The sequence below is a fragment of the Tamandua tetradactyla genome, chromosome 1, assembly GCF_023851605.1.
Source record: "Tamandua tetradactyla isolate mTamTet1 chromosome 1, mTamTet1.pri, whole genome shotgun sequence".
Lineage (NCBI taxonomy): Eukaryota > Metazoa > Chordata > Mammalia > Pilosa > Myrmecophagidae > Tamandua > Tamandua tetradactyla.
Window position 1 is genome coordinate 196,195,936 of NC_135327.1, and position 23,369 is coordinate 196,219,304.

At 37.9% G+C, this 23,369-nt stretch overlaps 1 protein-coding gene across 17 annotated transcripts in view; it reads right to left on the reverse strand.

Annotated features, from left to right (window-relative positions):
• Positions 1 to 23,369, reverse strand: part of PRKAG2 (protein kinase AMP-activated non-catalytic subunit gamma 2) — a 614,065-nt gene that overhangs the window by 525,419 nt on the left and 65,277 nt on the right. Inside the window, exon 4 of one of the 17 annotated variants that reach the window (XR_013171097.1) lies at positions 6,079 to 6,097. The exons of 15 other annotated variants lie outside the window; for them this stretch is intronic. The gene's annotated coding sequence lies outside the window, so the exon portion shown is untranslated. Of the gene's footprint in view, positions 1 to 6,078; positions 6,098 to 19,232; positions 19,252 to 23,369 lie in introns of those variants that run through there. One more of the 17 variants, XR_013171093.1, reaches the window with a different exon arrangement.

A 23,369-nucleotide genomic window follows, 5' to 3' on the forward strand; every position in this document is an offset into this window, starting at 1 on the left:
TTTTTCTCAATTCCACCTTATCCAAGCTTTGGGGTAGCACCCGGGATCTCTGCCATTTCCTAGGCACACTCTCAACCCTTACAAAACAATGGGGTGGCAACCAGGCTCTGATATCTTATTTGTTACACTTATTTTCTGCCATTTGGTCAGGATGGCATTGTCAATCCCATGGTGCCAGGGCTAGGCTCATCCCTGGGAGTCTTATCCCATGTTTCCAGGGAGACTTTCACCCTGACAGGGTTTTTAATTAGCCCTATTTTATATTAGGGTTCTGTATTATAAAATTCCACATTTCATTTATACCATCTTTCTTCCACACTAAGAATCCTGGTTCTCAAAGACATGACGAATGATAGAATTTAAATATCCCACAAATACTCATGCTATATCCCACATTACATATAGTATGGTCTCTGAACAATCATACTAATTACACCCACTTAATTATAATTGTTGAAAATGGCTAAAAAGTTTGTTTGCACATGCTACCTCCATTCTCCCTTTATTTTTATGATTACATTATATCTACATATTCAGATAATATAGCCATCACATAGTGTAATCTCTCCCTTTGAAGCTTCGTTTATCTTGGTATTGCAAGTAACTATATTTTAATGCTTCCTATCAATCCTTATGTTGATGTTTGTAGAGATGTTGAAGCTCATTTTCTAGTAGATTCCTTAGGAAGGACTCAGTGAGACCCTTAGCTCACATGTTCTTTACTTGAGTATCTTAAATATGTTACTCTTGATTCTATTACTCAATCCAGATTGAGTATCTAGGTGAAAAGAATGCTGGAATGAGTAATGAAATCAAGAGTAGCATGTGATTCTTCCACCTCAATAATTAATTTTTTTTTCTTTCTCCATAAAGTTCTGTAATTTTACTAGGATTTTTCCAGAACATGTCTTGGTATTGCTCTCTATATGTCAATATTATCAAATACACTGTGTTCTTTCAATATGCGGTTTTAAATCTTATATATTTTTAAAAAGTTTTCTTGAATCATATTTTTTATGATCCCAATGCTATGTTTTTCCTTTACAGGGATTTCTATTTTTCATATGTTGGATTTCCTTTGCTTATCTTCAATATATGTCACACCCTCAAATCCTTTTTTACCATTTTCTTTATTCTTTCTTCATTTTAAAACTTCCTTTATTTTGTCATTATCTGTTTTATTTATTTGTTCTTGTGTTGTTCCTTATAGTTTTATTTTTATTTCTAAGGTGATTTTTCTTCTAATATTAGTTCTTTCTTTATTCTGTCAGCTCTTTTATTAGACTTTCTAATTTTGACTTATTTTGTTCTCTTGCATCTTATGTCATTTTCTTTTTTTTAATGTATTCATTGACAAACCTTCACACACATACAGTCCATACATGGTTTACAATCAATGGTTCACATTGTGCATTCATCACCATGATCATTTTTAGAACATTTGTATCAGAAAAAGAAACAAAAAGAAAAAACTCATACATCCCATACTCCTTAACTCTCCCTCTTATTGACCACTTGTATGTCAATCTACCAAATTTATTTTACCCCTTATCTCCTCTATTATTTATTTTTTATTCATATTCTTTTACTCATCTGTCCATACCCTGGATAAAAGGAGCATCAGACACAAGGTTTTCACAATCACACAATCACATTGTAAAAGCTATATCATTATACAATCATCTTCAAGAATCAAGGTTACTGGAACACAGTTCAACAGTTTCAGGTACTTCCCTCCAACCACTCTAATACACCATAAACTAAAAAGGGATATCTATATAATGTGTAAGAATAACCTCCAGGTTAATCCAGATAATCTCTCAACTCCATTTAAAATCTCACAGCCATTGAAACTTCATTTTGTCTCACTTCTCTCTTCCCCCTTTAGGTCAAGAAGGCCTCCTCAATCCCATGATACCAGGTCCTGGCAAATACCAGGAGCTCTGTCCCATGTTGCCAAGGAGTTTATACCTCTGGGAATCATGTCCCATATAGAGGGTATGGCAGTGAGTTTACCTGCTGAGTTGGCTTAGACAGAGAGGCTACATCTGAGCAACAAAAGAGATTCTCCGAGGGTGACTCTTAGGCATAATTGTTTTGCTTTTTTGGGGGAGTGCATGGTCTGGAAATCAAATCCAGGTCTCCCGCATGAAAGGCAGGCATTCTAACCACCGAACTACCCATTACCCTGGGCATAATTTTAAGTAGGCTTAGCCTATCCTTTGTAGGAATAAGTTTCATGGGTGCAAACCTCAAGATTGAGGGCTCAGCCTATTGATTTGGTGGTCCCCACTGCTTGCGAGAATATCAGTAATTCTCCAGATGGGGAAATTGAATATTTTCTCCTTTCTTCCCAGTCCCCTAAGGGGACTTGGCAAACACTTCTTTTATTTTCTGCCCAAATTACTCTGGGATATATCAGAGTATCACACCAACCTGGGCAAACTGACAAGCTCTTATGCCCTATTCAAGATTCCATGTACTTATGGTGTTCAACTAAAGTGACCATACCAGTTAAATTAGGTAATGTCCTACCCAAAATATAAATTTTGCACCAACTAAACATCTCTCCCTTTGGACTCACAAAGAAGTCAAAGTTTTAAAATATGGATGACATCAGCCTTTACCCTATATTCTGACCCATCTCAGTCCTATCCAGATCAGTCTCATGTCTCCAGTCAAAGCCCAATCCCTTTCTCAGCTTTTTAAAACAGTTTCTGTATGGGTACTGCTGACTTTCATAGTTTCAGAGCTCTAACTCTGAGTCTCAGGTGTCTTGTGTCATTTTCTTAATGTGTTTTTTAAGTTTGTTTTGAAATAGTACATGTGGTAGGTAGAATTCTAAGATTCTACCTACCACATGTACTATTATAATTCTTATAATTGCCTCCATTTGAGCAGATACAGGATTTGTAAATATGAAGAGGTATTGCCCCATGATTAGTTTAATTATATGGCAAAGGTGAAGGAAGTTTGTACGTGTGCTCAAGCCACCTAATCAGCTGGCTTTAATCAAAAGAGAGGTGGGATCACCTGATCTAATCACGTGAGCCCTTTTAAAAGAAGTTCTAGAGTCAAAGACAGAGAAGTCAGAGATTCAAAGGTTCTCAGTTGTACAATCACATAGAACTGAATCCTGCCCACAACTGCTGAGTGTAGAAAACAACCCTGAAAACTTAGATGAGATCACAGCCCTAGCCAATGTCTGGACCTGGGCCTGGTGAGATCCTGAACAGAAGTCCCAATTAGTCTGTGCATGAACTCCTGACCCACAAGAACCATGAGCTAATAAATTTATGTTAAGTGGCTAAGTTTGTGGTCATTTGTTGCACAGCTTAGAAAACTAACACAGTTTATTACAGTTCAGATCTGTTTGGTGAGCACATCTGTCCAGTGGGCTTTTACTGGCTGAAAGTTGTTATTCTATTCTGTGTCTTTAAGTAGTAACTTTGTATGAAATTTGATCTCAATATTTTTCAACTAATTTTTATTTGAAATTAGTACTCCTAAACTTTTATCAGAAGTCTTGGGTCTAGTATTTTTTGAAACGTTTAACAGAGGTCCTACTGTTTTCACGTAGCAGTTTGTTTGCTGAGATTCGTTGGCTTCATCTCTCTCCCTTACTTTTATCTGGACCTTCTCTTTTCTTCATTTATGTTACCCTATTCTGCTCAATCTTGATCTTATTCCAGGCAATTTTTCCTAACCAAGAAGGGAGTCCTCGTGAATCACAGGGTTGGATTGACCCAGTCCTATTACTGCAGGACTTTTCTCTGCAGTAATTTTCTCACTGTTGGAATGATTAAAACCTCTTTCAGTTTCAGCCACTGCCCTCAACTGGCCTGCCGGCTTCTGCCAGTTGTTCTGTTAGCTGCCCCATCATGCCCCTTTGCATTCTTCTGCACAGATGCTGATATCATGCAGGTCGTTTGTTTTTAGTGGCTTACTGCCACTAAAAGGGGGTTTATGGAGATACCTTGACAACTAAATATGTTGTAAATGTCTGAGTTTTTCTTTTATCGATCTAGTTGCTGTGTCTGTTTTTACTTGGGGACTTGGGAAGAACCAAAAAGCTATGCTACCACTCCCACTGTGTTTCATCCCAGAATTCCTCATTGTCTCCTTTTTTATGGCCTGGGAAAATTTAATTCCCAGAGAGGTTCGCTAACTTACTTTAAGTCACACAGCTCCTGAATGGGGAAGCCAGCATTTGAACCTGGTTCTGATTTCAAAACTCTCTTTATTTTTTCCCCCAGTGCAATGTGTTTTAAAACTGCTTTTACTATAGCAATTCCCAGCCTTAAAACCTTAATTGATTTCTCATTACCTAAACCGATCAGTCTAAAGCCCTCCAGTATTCAAGGCTCGCCCTCTCTGTCCAGCCCCATTTCCTCTACTCCCTAAACCATATTCTCTGTTCTGGCTCTGAAAAGCCATCCTCATTCCTTGTTTATCCTTTGCTCTTCTTTTATTCATCCTTTACTTCTTCTTCAGAGTACAAATCAAGCCCCATTCTGCTAATTAATTACTAGTAACTAGTAATTCTGTTTATTTATTCAAGATCATGAGGGAAATATTTTGAAGCATCGTCCTGTGCTTTCCTTTTCTTCTCTTTTCCTCCTTTTTTTTTTTTTCTCCCATTTAAGCACTCTGACTTTTACTTTTTGCTTCAGGGGAGGTCTGGGAGAGAACAGAAAGAGCCAGAAAGCTCTTTGGCCTTTTGAGTTTTCTAGAAACCTAAAGATTCTTGGATATTGACATTATGTCTTGGCCAGGGGCAGGGAGCACATACAGGCCTCCCTTCAGATTTGAAAAATATACTTCCCTGAGCAGTACAGCCAGGGAGGCCTCAAGAGAAGGAAAGGCTGTGTGGTACACCGAGGTAGATGGGATCAACCTATTTTTTTGTCACAGATATCACGAGGAATCCACAGAGAGCCACTGGATCTGAAGGATGATGCCCACCAGCCGGCTATCATGTCTTGTGTTTTTCTGTATTTCTTTTGTCCCTATTTCAAATGCATGTAGCCTATTATGTTAATGGTGAGAACAAAGAACTTGGAATCTGAAGACCAGAATAGGGGCCCTAGTTCCATCAAGCAAGTTCAAAATCTAGCATCAAAATAGCTTCCTGGGAAAATGAAATGAAATGCAGTTTGTAATATGTCCAGCTTTTTGAGTGTTAAATAAACAATAGTTGCTCTTCTTCTCTTCCTTCTTTCTGAGCCTGAAAGTCTGAAAAATGAGACTAAGAAAATCTTACCACATAGTGTTGTTTTACGATTCAAAAGAAAACAATACATGTGAAAATAATCTGTAAATTATGAAGTACAATAAAAATGAAAGCTGTTATTGTTGAAAGAGTTGCTCAACTGACCACAGAAGCACAATTTACAGTTCTGTTTAGGAACTCATTTAACTAGGAAAGCTGCACTGGAACAAGAAGCTCAGGGAATCCCTAAAGGGACAAAAGAACATTCTTCCACTAGAATGATCAGTGGTCAGATGTTATTAAAGTCCAATTCAGCATCCTTCCATCAGGTGACATTTCCTTTTTAAACTTGTTTCTATCCCAAAGCTTTATCCTTTAGTTCCCATTTATGATAGCAGAAATCCATTTAACAGCCTTTTATTTATTAGAATGGCCCAAGCCTATGGCATGGTGCTGACACAGCCTCCTTTGATAATGATCACCACTATAAGTAGAATTTCATTGACACATGCATGCAGTAAAATGTTGTATTTTGCTAACATACCCCTCTGGCTTTCCTGGACTAATCTGAATCTAGGTTACTTTGAAACCTATTTCCCAGGTGTCATTTTTAGAGGCTTTGCCTCATAGCCTCCTTAGCTGCATTATATCTGTGGTCCTACCTTCTGGGATACAGCCCTCTTCTATCAAGGCTGTCCAAATTCCTTCTTTGGCAACCTTTCTCCATAGCAGGTCCAGGGGCTGTAATATAGATGCTGGGGCTGAAGGAGCAACCACAGCCCCGCATGCCTGTTCCTCTCATTCTTTAATTTGCTTCTCCAATTGGAAGTACAATGGCTATGGCATGGACTCTTGCATCCAAAGACTGCTTCTGTGCTGGCTCATCTGAAGGTATATCAGATCATCAAATAATCAATAAGACTTGAAAAATCACCTTACAAGTGAAAGACCTGTGCTAGGAGCTGAAGGGGATTTCAAGACGTGTTGTCTTTCATCAAATTTGAGGCATCATTGATTGTATGGCATACCACTATTTTATTTACTGCCAAGAAAGAAAAGCCCTGCCAATTAAACTGTGACACATAATTGATTTTAAGTTGTATTCCAATTTGAAAATCGATTGTGAAAAATAGATGTGTCGTAGAATTGATCTCAGAATTGATTAAATACTGTATAAGATACCATATCTCCTTTTAAAGAGATATAAACTCACTGGGGAGAAAAGACACACAAACACACACTAGAATCAGTCTATGATTGACTGTCAAAGGAATTATAGGAATGTAGGTGCTTTGAAAGTTGAGCCTGGGAAGAGGTTGTTTTGGGTTGGATTTATTAAAAGATAGATTGGACTGATATCATCCTGATGGAGTTGAGAGAAGCTATTGAGAAGACAGGGAAAATGTGAACCTGAGTATAGCAAGGTGTGTTAAAGGTAGAAAGGTGTCCAAGATGAGGGAATAGGAAATGATAAAGTAAGAAAAGCACTCTAATTCCAGATTACGGTTGACCCTAAGAAGTTTGGGATTTATCCTTTAAGCAATGGGGAGCCATAGAAATTTTAGAACAGGGGAAGAGCACACCAAGTAGTGTATTAAGAACACTTATTTAGGACTTCCAGGAACATGGCAGAGCAGAGTGGATTGAGTTCACGTCTGCTCTATGGAACAAGGAAGGAGATGGGGAGAAAATGGCCAGGACTGCAGTCCAGGGGTGGTCATAGATTCCATGTATCACCATCTACAGAGATTGAACAGGAAAGCCTCTGAAATTCTGGGATTATGTGCATTTCTCATACCATTCTAAAAGGACTGGGAACCAGCCTCCCATGCCCATGGGGGAAGGACACCGGCCTCTGCGGCCTGGGAGAATTATAGACCTACAGTGTGGGATCTCTGCTGTTCCACCCATTACGAATGGTGTGTGATGGGTCACTGATGTCCCCCCAACATTTGTCCATACAGTTCCTGGTGATTTGCTAGCTTCCCTGGCAGACTAACTAAATTCCATACCTCACTACACCACTATCTTAGCCCCTTCAATGCTATTCTGTTGGTCTATCTGTTTGTATGCCATTACAGCACTGATTTGATTACTGACAAAAGCAGTTACTTGAGACTGGAACAGAAAACTGAAGACATGGACATTGGGAAAAAAAAAAAACAGGTACACTTATCCACCACTGGTGGGAATGTAAAATTGTACAACCACTGTGGAAGGCAGTCTTGAAGTTCTTCAGAAAGCTAAGTATAGAATCGCTATATGATCCAGCAATACCACTGCTAGGTAGCTCTTCAGAAGACGTGAGGTCAAGGACACAAATGGATATTTGCATACCAATGTTAATAGCAGTATTATTTACAACTGCCAAGGGAAGGAAATAGCCCAAATGTCCATCAATGGATGAATGGCTAAACAAGCTGTGGTATACACACACAATGGAATATTACACAGATGTAAGACAGAATAAAGTGGTGAAGCCTGTAACAATGTGGATGGACCTTGAGGACATTATGCTGAGTGAGATTAGCCAGAAACAAAAGGACAAATACTGTAAGGTCTCACTGATATGAACTAACATTAATGAATGAACTTGGAGAATTGAAATTTAGAACACAGGTTATCAGGAGATGGAAATAGAATAGACATTAGGCAATCGGTGCTGAGGGAATATAGATTGTGCAACAGGACTGATTTGTAAAAATTCAGAAATGGATAGCACAATATTACCTTATTATGGCATAATAACATTAGGACACTGAATGAAGCTGAATGTGAGTATGATAGAGGAAGAAGGGCTGGAGGCACATATGAAATCAGAAGGAAAGATAGAGAATAAAGACTGACATGGTATAATGTAGGAAAGCCTAGAGTGTACAATGATGGTGATTAAATATACAAATTAAAAAATTTTTTTGCATGAGGGAGAACAATGAATATCAGTATTGCAGGGTGTTGAAAATAGTATATGGGAAAAAGTACAATCAATGTAAGCTAGGGTCTAGTGTAATCAATAACACTGTAATATGGTTCCACTGAATGTAACAAAGGCATTATGCCAAAACTGAATGACAACAGGCAGGGGGGATTTGGAAAGGCATATGGATTCAGTGTGGAAGAAAAGGAAATGTCTTCAGATACAGTATCGCAGTAAAGGCACGTCTACTCAATTAGGCTGGATTGTATGATGTGTGAATAAAACTTTAAAAGTGAACAGAGAGAAACAGTTCTAGAGAGAATGCAGAGAGAGGTACATCTCTGTCAATTCTAACAGTTATATTCAGGAGGTATAACTGTTAATTCTAAATTGAGACACTGAGCTGTTTGTGTATAACATGGTCTTTCCAGAAACTTTGGGAAACTCTGAGACTCAGCATTAGAGCTCTAAAGCTATGAAAGTCAGCACTACACCAAACAGGAACTGTTTTAAAAGTTGAAAAAGTGATCAGACATTGAATAAAGACATGAATGAAATTGATCTGAATAGGACTAAGGTATATTAGAAGACTGGGTAAAGGATGATAACATCCATGCTGTAAAACTTCAAGTTTTTGTGTGAGACTAAAAGAAGAAGTGTTTATTTGGTGCAAAATTATTTTGGGTAGTGCATTTCCTAGTTTAAGTTGTATTGTCAGTTTAGTTAATACCATAAGTACATAGAATCTTGAATAGGGCATGAGATTTTGTTGGTTTATCCAGGTTAGTGTGATGCCCCGATAAGTCCCAAAGAGATTTGGACAGTGAATAAAGTAGTATTTTCAAAATCCCCTTGGGGGGAATGGGGAGAAAGGTGGCAATATTCAACTTCTCCATCTGGAGAATTTCTGATGTTCTAGCAAGCAGTGGGGACAACCAAATCAATAGGCCAAGCCCTTGATCTTGGGGGTCGCACCTATGAAACTTATTCCTGCAAAAGGTAGGCTAAACCTATTTAAAATTAGGCCTAAGAGTCACCCCAGAGAACCTCTTTTGTTGCTCAGATGTGGTCTCTCTAAGCTGACACAGCAAGTGAACTCACTACCCTCCCCCTTTATGTGGGACATTGACTCCCAGGGGTGTAAACCTCCCTGGCAACGTGAGACAGAAATCCAAAATGAGACAGGACCCTGCATTAAGGGATTGACTAAAAGGGGGAAGAGAGAAATGAGACAAAATAAAGTGTCTGTGGCTGAGAAATTTCAAACAGGGTCAAGAGGTAATCCTGGAGGTCATTCTTACACATTATATAGATATCCCCTTTTTAGTTTATGGTGTATGATAGTGGCTGGAGGGGAAGTACCTGAACTGTAGAGCTGTGTTCCAGTAACCTTGTTTCTTGAAGATGATTGTATAATGATATAGCTTTTGCAATGTGATTGTGAAAATCTTGTGTCTGATAACTCCTTTTAACTAGGGTATGGACAGATGAGTAAAAAATATGGATAAAATAAACAATAGGGGGAACAAAGGTTAGAATAAATTGGGTGGATGGAAATACTGGTCAATGAGAGGGATGGGTGATGGATATTGCACGTATGAGTTTTTCTTTTTTCTTTTCTACTTCTTTTTCTGGAGTAATGTAAATGTTCAAAAAAAATTATCATGGTGATGAATACACAACTATGTGATGATGTTGTGAGCCACTGATTGTATACTATATATGGAATGTTTCTATGTTAAGAATGTTTGTGTGTTTGCATGTTGTTTTATTAATAAAAATATTTTTTTAAAAAAGAAAAATTAGTGAGCAGGTCTTGTTCAGGTAGAAGGATGAGTCAAGATTACATCTAAATATTTGAGTCTGGACAGCTGACAATGCAATAATGGAAATCTGGAGCTCAGAAGCCCTTCTGACATTAAGGAGGCCTTATTTACTGCCACAGCCTTCTTGAGAAATGCAAGAGAAATTACTACGGAATTTATTTTAGAAATTACTTGTAGAATACAATAGAAATTACCTAGCAAACTTGGTGAGGCCACCAGATTGAAATTAAATTATGTTTGCCATGGTTTTCTCTTCTATAGACAGTATCACTACTGTTAGTGACACTGTACTATGGAATAAAAGTACATTCTGCTATTGTAAGTATCTTCGACATCTCACAAATTGTCGCATTTAGTTTTGAATCATCACAGTAGTAAAGCAAGAACAAGCTTTACTCTATGTGCACAGATAAACCAAATGACCTTTATAAAAATCAGGTAAGTCAGCAGCAAGCCTGGGAATAAATCCAAGGTTTTCAAACTCAAGGTTTGTATCTACATGTGTGTGTTTGCTCTAGACCTTGCCACCTTCCATAAAATAGAACAAAGTACTGTGTAAACATTAAGAGCCTTGTAAATGCTAGGTAGTGACCTTGTTTCTCCCTCAGCTTGGGAGAGATGGTTTATTCATAAGGGGAAGCACTATCCTTATTGAGATACCTATATTTATCTCTAATGTTGAGAAAAAAGGTATGGGCTGGGCATGTTGTGGGAAGGGTTGGCTACCAAATAAGGCTGCCCTTGACCGTGTACAGTCACTGGGGTTTTTTCTTGTTAGTTTTGGAGACTGTCAGAGGAAGTATTTCTTGTTGAAAACAAGGTCAAGGGAAAACATGGCGAAGAAGAGTTTTTGTGCTTTTTTCCTTTTTGTTCCTCCTATGGAACTGTATGCTCAAGGGGTAAGACTGGTTCCATATTAACTGTTCATAATGGGCTTTGAGGTTGTCAATCAGTGAACAAATAAATTCTTGAGAGCCTTCTATCTAGCTGAGCCTAGGCACTGTTCTAAGGGGAGGAGATAGCACAGTGAACAAAACAGGGACTCTACCTTCAGAGGCATACACTCCAGTAGGCAGAGAACGACTTAAAAAGAAAACAGTAAGGTCATTCAGACTACTAATTACCTTACTTAGCACTACTTACACAGCACTAATGGGTGCTATAAGGAAGGTTGACAGAGTAAGAAGCAAAGGGATTTCTTGATCTAGAGTGGACAGGAAGAACCTCTCTGACAAGATGGAAATGGTGAGAAACAGAGAGTCAGAAGGACTTGAGAAAGCATTCTGAGCAGAAAAGAGACCAAGGACATAGGCTCTGCGGTAGGATCTAGCTTAGAATAGTCAAGAGACAAGACAACAGATAGATGTAGTGGTGGAGAGCAGACACGTCAGAGTGAAGCAGGATAAAAGAGGACAACTGCAAGGCCCCGGATTCCTATTAAGCTCTAAAAGAGTTAACAGACAACTACAAGGCCCTTGTTTCTTATCTTACTCCAAAGGAATAATGCAAACTGCAAACTTCAGCTACAAACTTCCTGGAACAAAAATTTCCCCTAAAGCCCTAAAACCATCCAGAACCATTGAAACTTCTCCAACCCATAAAAACTTGTAAAATTCTGGGCCCAAAAACAAATTCTTAGTTAGTGATAGGAAGCATAGAGTCATGGAAATTATTAACCGTCTGCCCAAAGACAAATTTTAGGTATGTGACACCTAGTATTCAAAGGTTACTATGGAAACCTGCCACCAGCAAAACTTTCCTATAAAACAAACTAGCCTACTCCACTCAGTGCATGTCCCTCCCTTGGGCACGTCCACATTAGCCTCTTTAATGTGTACTCTCTTTACCACTTATTTTTTTTTCTTTTTTTTTTTTAATTTATGATACATAACCACACACAAACAAACATTCTTATCATATGATCATTCCGTTCTTGTTATATAATCAATAACACACTATCATCACATAGTTGTATATTCATTATCATGATCATTTCTTAGAACATCTGCATCAATTCAGAAAAAGAAATAAAAAGAAAACAGAAAAAAATTCATACATACAATACCCCTTACCCCTCCCTTTCACTGATGACCAGCATTTCAATCTACTCAATTTATTTTAACATTTGTTCCCCCTATTATTTATTTATTTTTAATTTATATGTTTTACTCATCCATCGATAAGGTAGACAAAAGGAGCATCAGACACAAGGCTCTCACAATCACATAGTCCCTCACTGCGAAAGCTATATTATCATACAGTCATCTTCAAGAAACATGGCCACCGGAGCACAGCTCCACATTTTCAGGCAGTTCCCACCAGCCTCTCCATTACACCCTAATAAACAGGTGATATCTATTTAATGTGTAAGAATAACCTCTCGACTCTGTGTGGAATCTCTCAGCCATTGACACTTTATTTTGTTTCATTTCACTCTTCCCCCTTTTGGTTGAGAAAATTTTCTCAATCCCTTGGTGCTGAGACCCAGCTCATTCTAGGTTTTCTGTCCCACGTTGCCAGGAAGGCCCACACCCCTGGGAGTCATAGCCCACGTAGAGAGGGGAAGGGCATCTCTACCCCTTATTTTTACTACTTATTCCTACTGGCCCTCTCCTTTGCCTAAGTTCTAGCAGCAAGAACCCCTGAACCTGGATCGGGGCTCAGCTGGCACCATTGCCAGCTGGGCGTCAGTTACAGAAATAACTTGCCTTTTATTTCAAGTGAATCAGGAGTGACACAGTCTGAGTTTCTCTTTAAAAACATCACCCCAGCAGCTGTATGTGGGAAGAACTATGGAGGGATAAGAGCAGAGGCTAAAATGCTAAGCAGAGCTTTCAGCAGTCTCAAGAGCTAGCAGACAAAAAATTAAGTCTAGTGCTTGCCAAGGAGGAGTAAACACCCTAAGCTTTAAATTGAGAGCCTGGTGAGTCTTGGGAGAAGGGCAAACTGGAAAGAGATCATCCCTCAGAGAGCTTGAAATATAACCTGAGGTAGGGTTGGAATTGGTAATGAAATAGAATTCACAGAAGGAAATGGTTAACAGAAACAGAGGTCTGAATAACCCAATAATTGTCATCATAAAATCAGCGAAAATTTGCTCACAGCTTAATATTTTTGAGGCACTGCCAACTCTTCAGCATAAACTGGGAGCAAATTTTCACTTGTTCTATTATGATATTTAAACTTGAAATACAAAAACATTTCACCAGATAAGATTTCCTCAGGTGAATCAAGGCTTTCCCAAGAGGTGGATTTTTAAAATATTAAACAATAAAGTATTTGTAGAAATTAGAGGTGAAACTAACACATATATTTGTCTTGGCAAAAGGGAATCTTCTGCAGCAATTCCAACTCCTATCTCCCTTTAGTGACTCTGCCCTTTGGTTTCTTTCCATTGTAATCTTAGACCTTCCCTGATCAAGAACTTAGCTTAACTTTTTTTTTTCCTTTTTGCATTTCTCTCTTTTTCCTACCTCTATGTAATTGCCTAACAAATTCTCAGGTAATCAAGGCTACAGAAAAAAAACAGGAGAGATTAATTCTTAATTGATAGATTTGTGAAGATTAGAAACACTCCAGTTACATCCTGTAAGATAAGTACTAATGTTCCCATTTTACAAAGAGGGAACTGAGACTCAGATTTATTGAGTAACTTGCTCTTAAAACTTAGGAAGCATGGGAGCCGAGAGGCAAACTCTTGAAACTGTGTCCTTTCCCACATAGCTTGTTGCCTCCTTGCCAAGCTGGTATGACCCATTCATCCACACTTCAGGTATTCATCAGAGATGAGAGGTGTTCATAACACTGTGCTAATAGCCAGCCTTCACTTTGCTCTCTTGTAACTCATTCATTTATTCATTCACCAAATATTTATTGAGTGCCTACTCTGTGACAGGCACTTTGCTAGGACCTGGGGCTACAGAGATGAAAAACTCAAGGAGATCATCGTCTCCAAGAAAGGCAGAGAGTAAACAATGACAATGCAAAGTCGTAATTGCTATAACGAAAGTATGGATGAGCGTCCTACAGCAGAACATAGTCAAACTTAAAAAACTCAGGGTTAAAAATTGAAAACAACCCAAATGTTAAATAAGTCAATTGTCACAACTCTATAATGCGAGGTTAATCAGCCATTTAACATAATGTTCCTGAAGGCATGACAAAAATGTTCACAATGTGATACTCACTGGAAAAGGCTGGCTGTGAAACTCTATCTAAACTCTGATACCAGGTATGGTTTTTATAAACCAAAATTCTATCATAGGTTTTCTCTGTTTTTAATTAGTTTTTTAATTAGAAAAGTTGTTTACAGAAAAATCATAATGTATAGCCTCCCCTTATACTACTCTATCATTAACACCTTGCATTAATGTGGTATATTTGTTCCAATTCACGAAAGAGTATTTTTATAATTGTACTATCAACTTTGGTTGGTCATTTATAATAGGGTTCACTTGTCATACAGTCCTAAGTTTTTTTCTTAAAATTGTATTCTAGTAATGTATACACAACCTAAAATTTCTCCCTTAACCATGTTGAAATATATAGTTCAGTATTGTTAATTATGTTCACAATGTTGTGCTACCATCACCACTATCCATTACCAAAACTTTACAATCAACCAGATAGAAAGTCTGTATAATTTAGCATTAACTCCACATTCTCTACTCTCTCCCTGGCCTCTGATAGTTTATATTCTAGATTCTGACTCTATTATGAGTTTGCTTATTTTAATTATTTCATATCAATGAGATCATACAATATTTTTCCTTTTGTGACTGGCTTGTTCCCCTCAACATGATGTCATCAAGTTCACCTATATTGTCTCATGTATCAGAAGTCCATTCCTTTTTATAACTGAATAATATTCCATTATTATTAAATGTGTACATAGAGACAACACTTTATTTATCCACTCATTGGTTGATAGACACTTGGGTTGCTTCCATCTTTTCGCAGCTGTGAATAATTCTGCCATGAATATCAGTGTGAAAATGTGTGTTTAAGTCCCTGCCATCAAATCTTTTGTGCATGTTCCAAGATGTGGGAATGCTGAGTCATATAGTAATTCTATACTTAACTTTCTGAGACATCGCCAATCTTTCCAATAGTTGCACCATTTTACATCCCCGGTAACAATAAATGAGTGTTCCTATTTCTCTACATCCTCTCCAAACTTCTAATCTCCACTTTTTAAATAGTAGCCATTCTCTACTCTTACACAACCTTCAGTTATATATTGCTAATTGTCACAGTTTGCCAAACACCAATCTATACCATTCCTGTTAACCCTAAAGAACACCTAGGGCTCTATCTGAGAGTCTACAAAAGTTTCATGCACTAAGATTACTTTCCAGAATCCTACAACCTCCAGATGGTTCCTAGTCCAGATAAATTGTGAAACCCAGAGGATCCAGCCTTTTCAAGAACATCAACTAGTTCCACCCCCCCATCCCATATTGTCAACACCCTTTCCAACATGAAAAAGTCAGAATAGGCATAGTCCAAATACCCTAAGGATTGGGAGAAGGATCAAAGGAGAAAAAGGAGTTATAACAGAGAAATTAGGATTTAACACATGAGTATGATTCCTGAATCTTTACATTGATATTCCTTAGAGAAGCAAGAAGGAAAAACCTGAAATTATGGAATTGTAACTCATACCAAATTTTGAAATCTGTTCTATAACTACTGTTATAATGTACTTTGAAATTTATTGCTTTTTTGTGTATATATATATATATTTGTATATATGTTATATTTCACAATAAAAAATGTAAAAAAAAAAAAAAAAACAGCAAGTAGGCCAGTGTGGTTGGTCTGAAATTACAGAGGAAGCTAGGAATCAGATCTTATAGGATCTTGATGCTTAATAAATAAATTGTATTTAATTGAAAAAAAAGCACATATCTGTGTTTGTATTTCCAACAATAACAAAAGTCCTCTGAGGCTAATATAAATGTCTCAATCATCAGAACACCACTTTGCAGGAAAAGAAACTCTAAAAACTTTTTCTATGCAAATAGAAAGAACAAACAGATAGATAAAAAGAAATATGTCTAATCTGAGTTCAATTTTCCTTGTGAGTGATATTGAGTTAGTTACTCTCTGGAGGTGAGAGGGTAAAAAAAAAAAGTTTTTTTTTTTAATCATTTTTCTGCAATGCAAAAAGCTTTGCATTGCCAGATTAGATCGCTGCCTAATAAATGAGTTTTGTGAATCTTGAAAAAAAAAAAAACAGTAAGCATTCTAGTGGTTATGAAACGGGACAACATCATGGGTTCTTAAAAAATTTTTTTTATTAATTAAAAAAATTACAAGAAAGAAACACAAACATTCCTAATATATGATCATACTGTTTTAAATATATATTCAGTAATGCACAATATCATCACATAGTTGCATATTCATCATCATGATCATTTCTTAGAACATATGCATCAATTCAGAAAAAGAAATAAAAAGACAACAGAAAAATAAAATGAAAATCGAAAAAAATTATACATACCATACCCTTATCTCTCCCTTTCATTGATCACTAACATTTCAAACTAACTTTATTTTAACATTTGCTCCCCCATTACTTATTTTTATTCCATATGTTCTACTCATCTGTTGACCAAAGTAGATAAAAGGAGTATCAGACACAAGGTTTGCACAATCACACAACCACATTGTGAAAGCTATATCATTATACAATCATCATCAAGAAACATGGCTACTGAGAGGGGCCAAGATGGCAGCTTAGTAAGGTGCATGCATCTTAGTTCCTCCTCCAGAACAACTACTAAATAACCAGAAACAGAACAGAACAGCTCCTGGAGCCACGACAGAGACCGGACACACAGCGTACCACAGTCTGGACTGGTTGGAACGACTGCGAGACTCTGCTGCGGTGAGATCCCCAAGCGGCGCGCGCTTCCCCGGGCCACGGCGGTTGGCGGCCGGCGCCCCTCCCTCCATCCTTCCCGGGCTGGCTGAGAGTCTCGGAGAGGCAAGTTCCCCAAGCCGCAGCAGCCGGCACCCCTCCCTCGCGGGTGGCTTCCCGGACCAGCTACGAGTCTCAGATCAGCGAGATCCCCAAGCCGTGGCGGCTGGTGACCAGCGCCCCTCCCCCACAGGTGGCTTCCCGGTCTGGCGGCGAGCCTCGGATCAGCGAGATCCCCAAGCCGCGGTGGCCGGTGGCTGGCGCCCCTCCCCCACAGGTGGTTACCCCAAGGGAAAGGAAAGAGTCTCCAACAGTAGCAGGGACTGAGTCCAACCAAACACCAATAGTGGCATTAATAAACAAATTCTGACTACTAAAAACAGGCCCCCAGCTCAGGCGAAACTGATCAAGGCGGAAGTTGCCTATTGGGCTAACTGAGAAAGAGGAAAGGGAGCGAAACAGAGCCTTTTGCGGCTGTTTCTACGGAGGCTTGGTGCCTCTGGGCTCAGTGCCAGGATTACACAGGTTGCAACTGCCCCAAATGCAGAAACAGGCTGCTTTCAGGGCTCTCTACCACCTGAACCTTCCCCACGGGAGGGGTGAAACGCATCTCAGGTGGAATCCCTCTCTCAAGGAATTCAGATCCCAGGACTTCGCAATTTGAAGCCATTAAAACCAGCCTACAACCTTTCCTCTGTCTCCACAACGCACACAGCAGGGAGAGCCTTCCAAAGTTAAAGGAGTCACAACATCTTTTGCTGGTGGGACCCGCAGACAGACAAGCACCACATACTGCACAGGATAAGAAAACCAGAGCCCAGAGACTTCACAGGAAAGTCTTTCAACCTGCTGGGTCTCACACTCAGGGAAATCTGATTAAATGCCCAGACGCCAGCAAAAAATAACAAATCACACCAGGAAAATTGAAGATATGGAGTTAAAAGAACAAACCAATAGTTCAAATGAGATACAGGAGCTGAGACAACTAATTCTGAATATACAAATAGAAATGGAAAACCTCTTCAAAAACCAAATCAATAAATTGAGGGAGGACATGAAGAAGGCAAGGGATGAACAAAAAGAAGAAATGGAAAGTCTGAAAAAACAAATCACAGAGCTTATGGGAAGGAAAGATACAGTAGAAGAGATGAAAAAACAATGGAAACTACAATGGTAGATTGCAAGAGACAGAGGTTAGAATTAGTGAACTGGAGGATGGAACATCTGAAATCCAAAAATAAACAGAATCTATAGGGAAAAGGACGGAAAATTTTGAGCAGGGTCTCAGGGAATTGAATGATAATATGAAGTGCAAAAATATATGTGTTGTGGGTGTCCCAGAAGGAGAAGAGAAGGGAAAAGGAGGAGAAAAACTAATGGAAGAAATTATCACTGAAAATTTCCCAACTCTTACGAAAGACCTAAAATTACAGATCCAAGAAGTGCAGCGCACCCCAAAGAGTATAGGTCCAAATAAGCGTTCTCCAAGACACTTACTAGTTAGAATGAAAGAGGTCAAAGAGAAAGAGAGGATCTTGAAAGCAGCAAGAGAAAAACAATCCATCACATACAAGGGAAACCCAATAAGACTATGTGTAGATTTCTCAGCAGAAACCATGGAGGCAAGAAGACAGTGGGATGATATATTTAAATTACTAAAAGAGAAAAACTGCCAACCGAGACTCCTATATCCAGCAAAATTGTCCTTCAAAAATGAGGGAGAAATTAAAATATTTTCAGACAAAAAGTCACTGAGAGAATTTTTGACCAAGAGACCAGCTCTGCAAGAAATACTAAAGGGAGCACTAGAGTCAGATATGAAAAGACAGAAGAGAGAGGTGTGGAGAAGACTGTAGAAAGAAGGAAAATTAGATATGATATATATAATACAAAAGGCAAAATGGTAGAGGAAAGTATTACCCAAACAGTAATAACACCAAATGTTAATGGTCTGAATTCCCCAATCAAAAGACATAGACTGGCAGAATGGATTAAAAAACAGGATCCTTCTATATGCTGTCTATAGGAAACACATCTTAGACCCAAAGATAAACATAGGTTCAAAGTGAAAGGTTGGGAAAAGATATTTCATGCAAATAACAACCAGAAAAGAGCAGGAGTAGCTATACCAATATCCAACAAATTAGACTTCAAATGTAAAACAGTTAAAAGAGACAAAGAAGGATACTATCTATAATAAAAGGAACAATTAAACAAGAAGACATAACAATCATAAATATTTACACACTGAATCAGAATGCCCCAAAATATGTGAGGAATACACTGCAAATACTGAAAAGGGAAACAGACACACCTACCATAATAGTTGGAGACTTCAATTCCCCACTCTCATCAATGGACAGAACATCTAGACAGAAGATCAATAAAGAAACAGAGATTTTGAATATTACAATAAATGAGCTAGACTTAACAGACATTTATAGGACATTACATCCCACAACAGCAGGATACACCTTTTTCTCAAGTGCTCATGGATCATTCTCAAAGATAGACCATATGCTGGGTCACAAAGCAAGTCTCAACAAATTTAAAAAGATTGAAATCATACACAACACGTTCTCAGATCATAAAGGAATGAAGTTGGACATCAATAATAGGTGGAGTGCCAGAAATTTCACAAACACGTGGAGGCTCAACAACACACTCTTAAACAACGAGTGGGTCAAGAAGAAATTACAAGAGAAATTAGTAAATATCTCGAGGTGAATGAAAATGAAAACACAACATATCAGAACCTATGGGATGCAGCAAAGGCAGTGCTAAGAGGGAAATTTATTGCCCTAAATGTCTATATCAAAAAAGAAGAAAGGGTAAAAATTCAGGAATTAACTGTCCACTTGGAAGAACTGGAGAAAGAACAGCAAACTAACCCCAAAGCAAGCAAAAGGAAAGAAATAACAAAGATTAGAGCAGAAATAAATGAAATTGAGAACGTGAAAACTAGAGAAAATCAATAAGACCAGAAGTTGGTTCTACGAGAAAATCAGTAAGATTGATGGGCCCTTAGCAAGACTGACAAAAAGAAGAAGAGAGAGGATGCAAATAAATAGGATCAGAAATGGAAGAAGAGACATAACCACTGACCCCACAGAAATAAAGGAGGTAATAACAGGATACTATGAACAACTCTATGCTAATAAATACAACAATGTAGATGAAATGGACAACTTCCTAGAAAGGCATGAACAACCAACTTTGACTCAAGAAGACATAGATGACCTCAACAAACCAATCACAAGTAAAGAAATTGAATCAGTCATTCAAAAGCTTCCCAAAAAGAAAAGTCCAGGACCAGACGGCTTCACATGTGAATTCTACCAAACATTCCAGAAAGAATTAGTACCAACTCTCCTCAAACTCTTCAAAAAAATCAAAGTGGAGGGAAAGTTACCTAATTCGTTCTATGAAGCCAACATCACCCTCATACCAAAACCAGGCAAAGATATTACAAAAAAAGAAAACTACAGACCAATCTCTCTAATGAATATAGATGCAAAAATCCTCAACAAAATTCTAGCAAATCGAATCCAGCAACACATTATAAGAATTATACATCATGGCCAAGTAGGATTCATCCCAGGTATGCAAGGATGGTTCAACATAAGAAAATCAATTAATGTAATACACCATATCAACAAATCAAAGCAGAAAAATCACATGATCATCTCAATTGATGCAGAGAAGGCATTTGACAAGATTCAACATCCTTTCCTGTTGAAAACACTTCAAAGGATAGGAATACAAGGGAACGTCCTTAAAATGATAGAGGAAATATATGAAAAACCCACAGCTAATATCATCCTCAATGGGGAAAAATTGAAAACTTTCCCCCTAAGATCAGGAACAAGACAAGGATGTCCATTATCACCACTGTTATTCAACATCATGTGGAGGTTCTAGCCAGAGCAATTAGACAAGAAAAAGAAATACAGGAATCAAAATTGGAAAGGAAGAAGTAAAACTATCACTGTTTGCAGATGATATGATACTATACGTCGAAAACCCTGAAAAATCCACAGCAAAACTACTAGAGCTAATAAATGAGTACAGCAAAGTAGCAGGTTACAAGATCAACATTCAAAAATCTGTAATGTTTCTATACACTAGCAATGAACAAGCTGAGGGGGAAATCAAGAAATGAATTCCATTTACAATTGCAACTAAAAGAATAAAATACTTAGGAATAAATTTAACTAAAGAGACAAAAGACCCATACAAAGAAAACTACAAAAAACTGTTAAAAGAAATCACAGAAGACCTAAATAGATGGAAGGGCATACTGTGTTCATGGATTGGAAGACTAAATATAGTTAAGATGTCAATTCTACCTAAATTGATTTACAGATTCAATGCAATACCAATCAAAATCCCAACAACTTATTTTTCAGAAATAGAAAAACCAATAAGCAAATTTATCTGGAAGGGCAGGGTGCCCCGAATTGCTAAAGGTATCTTGAGGAAAAAAAACGAAGCTGGAGGTCTCGCGCTGCCTGACTTTAAGGCATATTATGAAGACACAGTGGTCAAAACAGCATGGTACTGGCATAAAGATAGATATATCGACAAATGGAATCAAATAGAGTGCTCAGATATAGACCCTCTCATCTATGGACATTTGATCTTTGATAAGGCAGTCAAGCCAACTCACCTGGGACAGAACAGTCTCTTCAATAAATGGTGCCTAGAGAACTGGATATCCATATGCAAAAGAATGAAAGAAGACCCATATCTCACACCCTATACAAAAGTTAATTCAAAATGGATCAAAGATCTAAACATTAGGTCTAAGACCATAAAACAGTTAGAGGAAAATGTAGGGAGATATCTTATGAATCTTACAATTGGAGGCGGTTTTATGGACCTTAAACCTAAAGCAAGAGCACTGAAGAAAGAAAGAAATAAATGGGAGCTCCTCAAAATCAAACACTTTTGTGCATCAAAGAACTTCATCATGAAAGTAGAAAGACAGCCTACACAATGGGAGACAATATTTGGAAATGACATATCAGATAAAGGTCTAGTATCCAGAATTTATAAAGAGATTGTTCAACTCAACAACAAAAAGACAGCCAACCCAATTACAAAATGGGAAAAAGACTTGAACAGACACTTCTCAGAAGAGGAAATACAAATGGCCAAAAGGCACATGAAGAGATGCTCAATGTCCCTGGCCATTAGAGAAATGCAAATCAAAACCACAATGAGATATCATCTCACACCCACCAGAATGGCCATTATCAACAAAACAGAAAATGACAAGTGCTGGAGAGGTTGTGTAGAAAGAGGCACACTTATCCACTGTTGGTGGGAATGTCAAATGGTGCAACCACTGTGGAAGGCAGTTTGGCGGTTCCTCAAAAAGCTGAATATTGAATTGCCATATGACCCAGCAATACCATTGCTAGGTATCTGCTCAGAGGACTTAAGGGCAAAGACACAAATGAACATTTGCACACCAATGTTTATAGCAGCATTATTTATAATTGCAAAGAGATAGAAACAGCCAAAATGTCCATCAACAGACGAGTGGCTAAACAAACTGTGGTATATACATACGATGGAATACTATGCAGCTTTAAGACAGAATAAACTTATGAAGCATGTAATAACATGGATGGACCTAGAGAACATCATGCTGAGTGAGACGAGCCAAAAACTAAAGGACAAATACTGTATGGCCCCACTGATGTGAACTGACATTAGAGAATAATCTTGGAATATGTCATTGGTAACAGAGACCATCAGGAGATAGAAATAGGGTAAGATAATGGGTAATTGGAGCTGAAGGGATACAGACTGTGCAACAGGACTGGATACAAAAACTCAGAAATGGACAGCACAATAATACCTAATTGTAATGTAATTATGTTAAAACACTGAATGAACCTGCATTTGAGGTATAGTTTTTTATTTTATTTTATTTTATTTTTTATTTTTATTTTTTCTCTCTATTATTGTTTTATTTCTTTTTCTGTTGTGTTTCTATTTCTTTTTCTGAATTGATGCAAATGTACTAAGAAATGATGAATATGTAACTATGTGATGATATTAAGAATTACTGATTGTATTTGTAGAATGGGATGATTTCTAAATGTTGTGTTAGTTAACTTTTTTAATTAATAAAAAAAGTAAATTAAACATGAAGAGAAAAAAAAAAAGAAACATGGCTACTGGAACACAGCTCTATATTTTCAGGCCGTTCCCTCCAGCCTCTCCATTACATCTTGGATAACAAGGTGATATCTACTTAATGTGTGAGAATAACCTCCAGGATAACCTCTCCACTCTGTTTGGAATCTCTCAGCCATTGACACTTTGTCTCATTTCACTCTTCCCCCTTTTGGTCGAGAAGGCTTTCTCAATCCCTTGATGCTGGGTGTCAGCTCATTCTAGAGTTTTTCTCAATTCCTTGATGCTGAGTCTCAGCTCATTCTAGGATTTCTGTCCCACGTTGCCAGGAAGGTC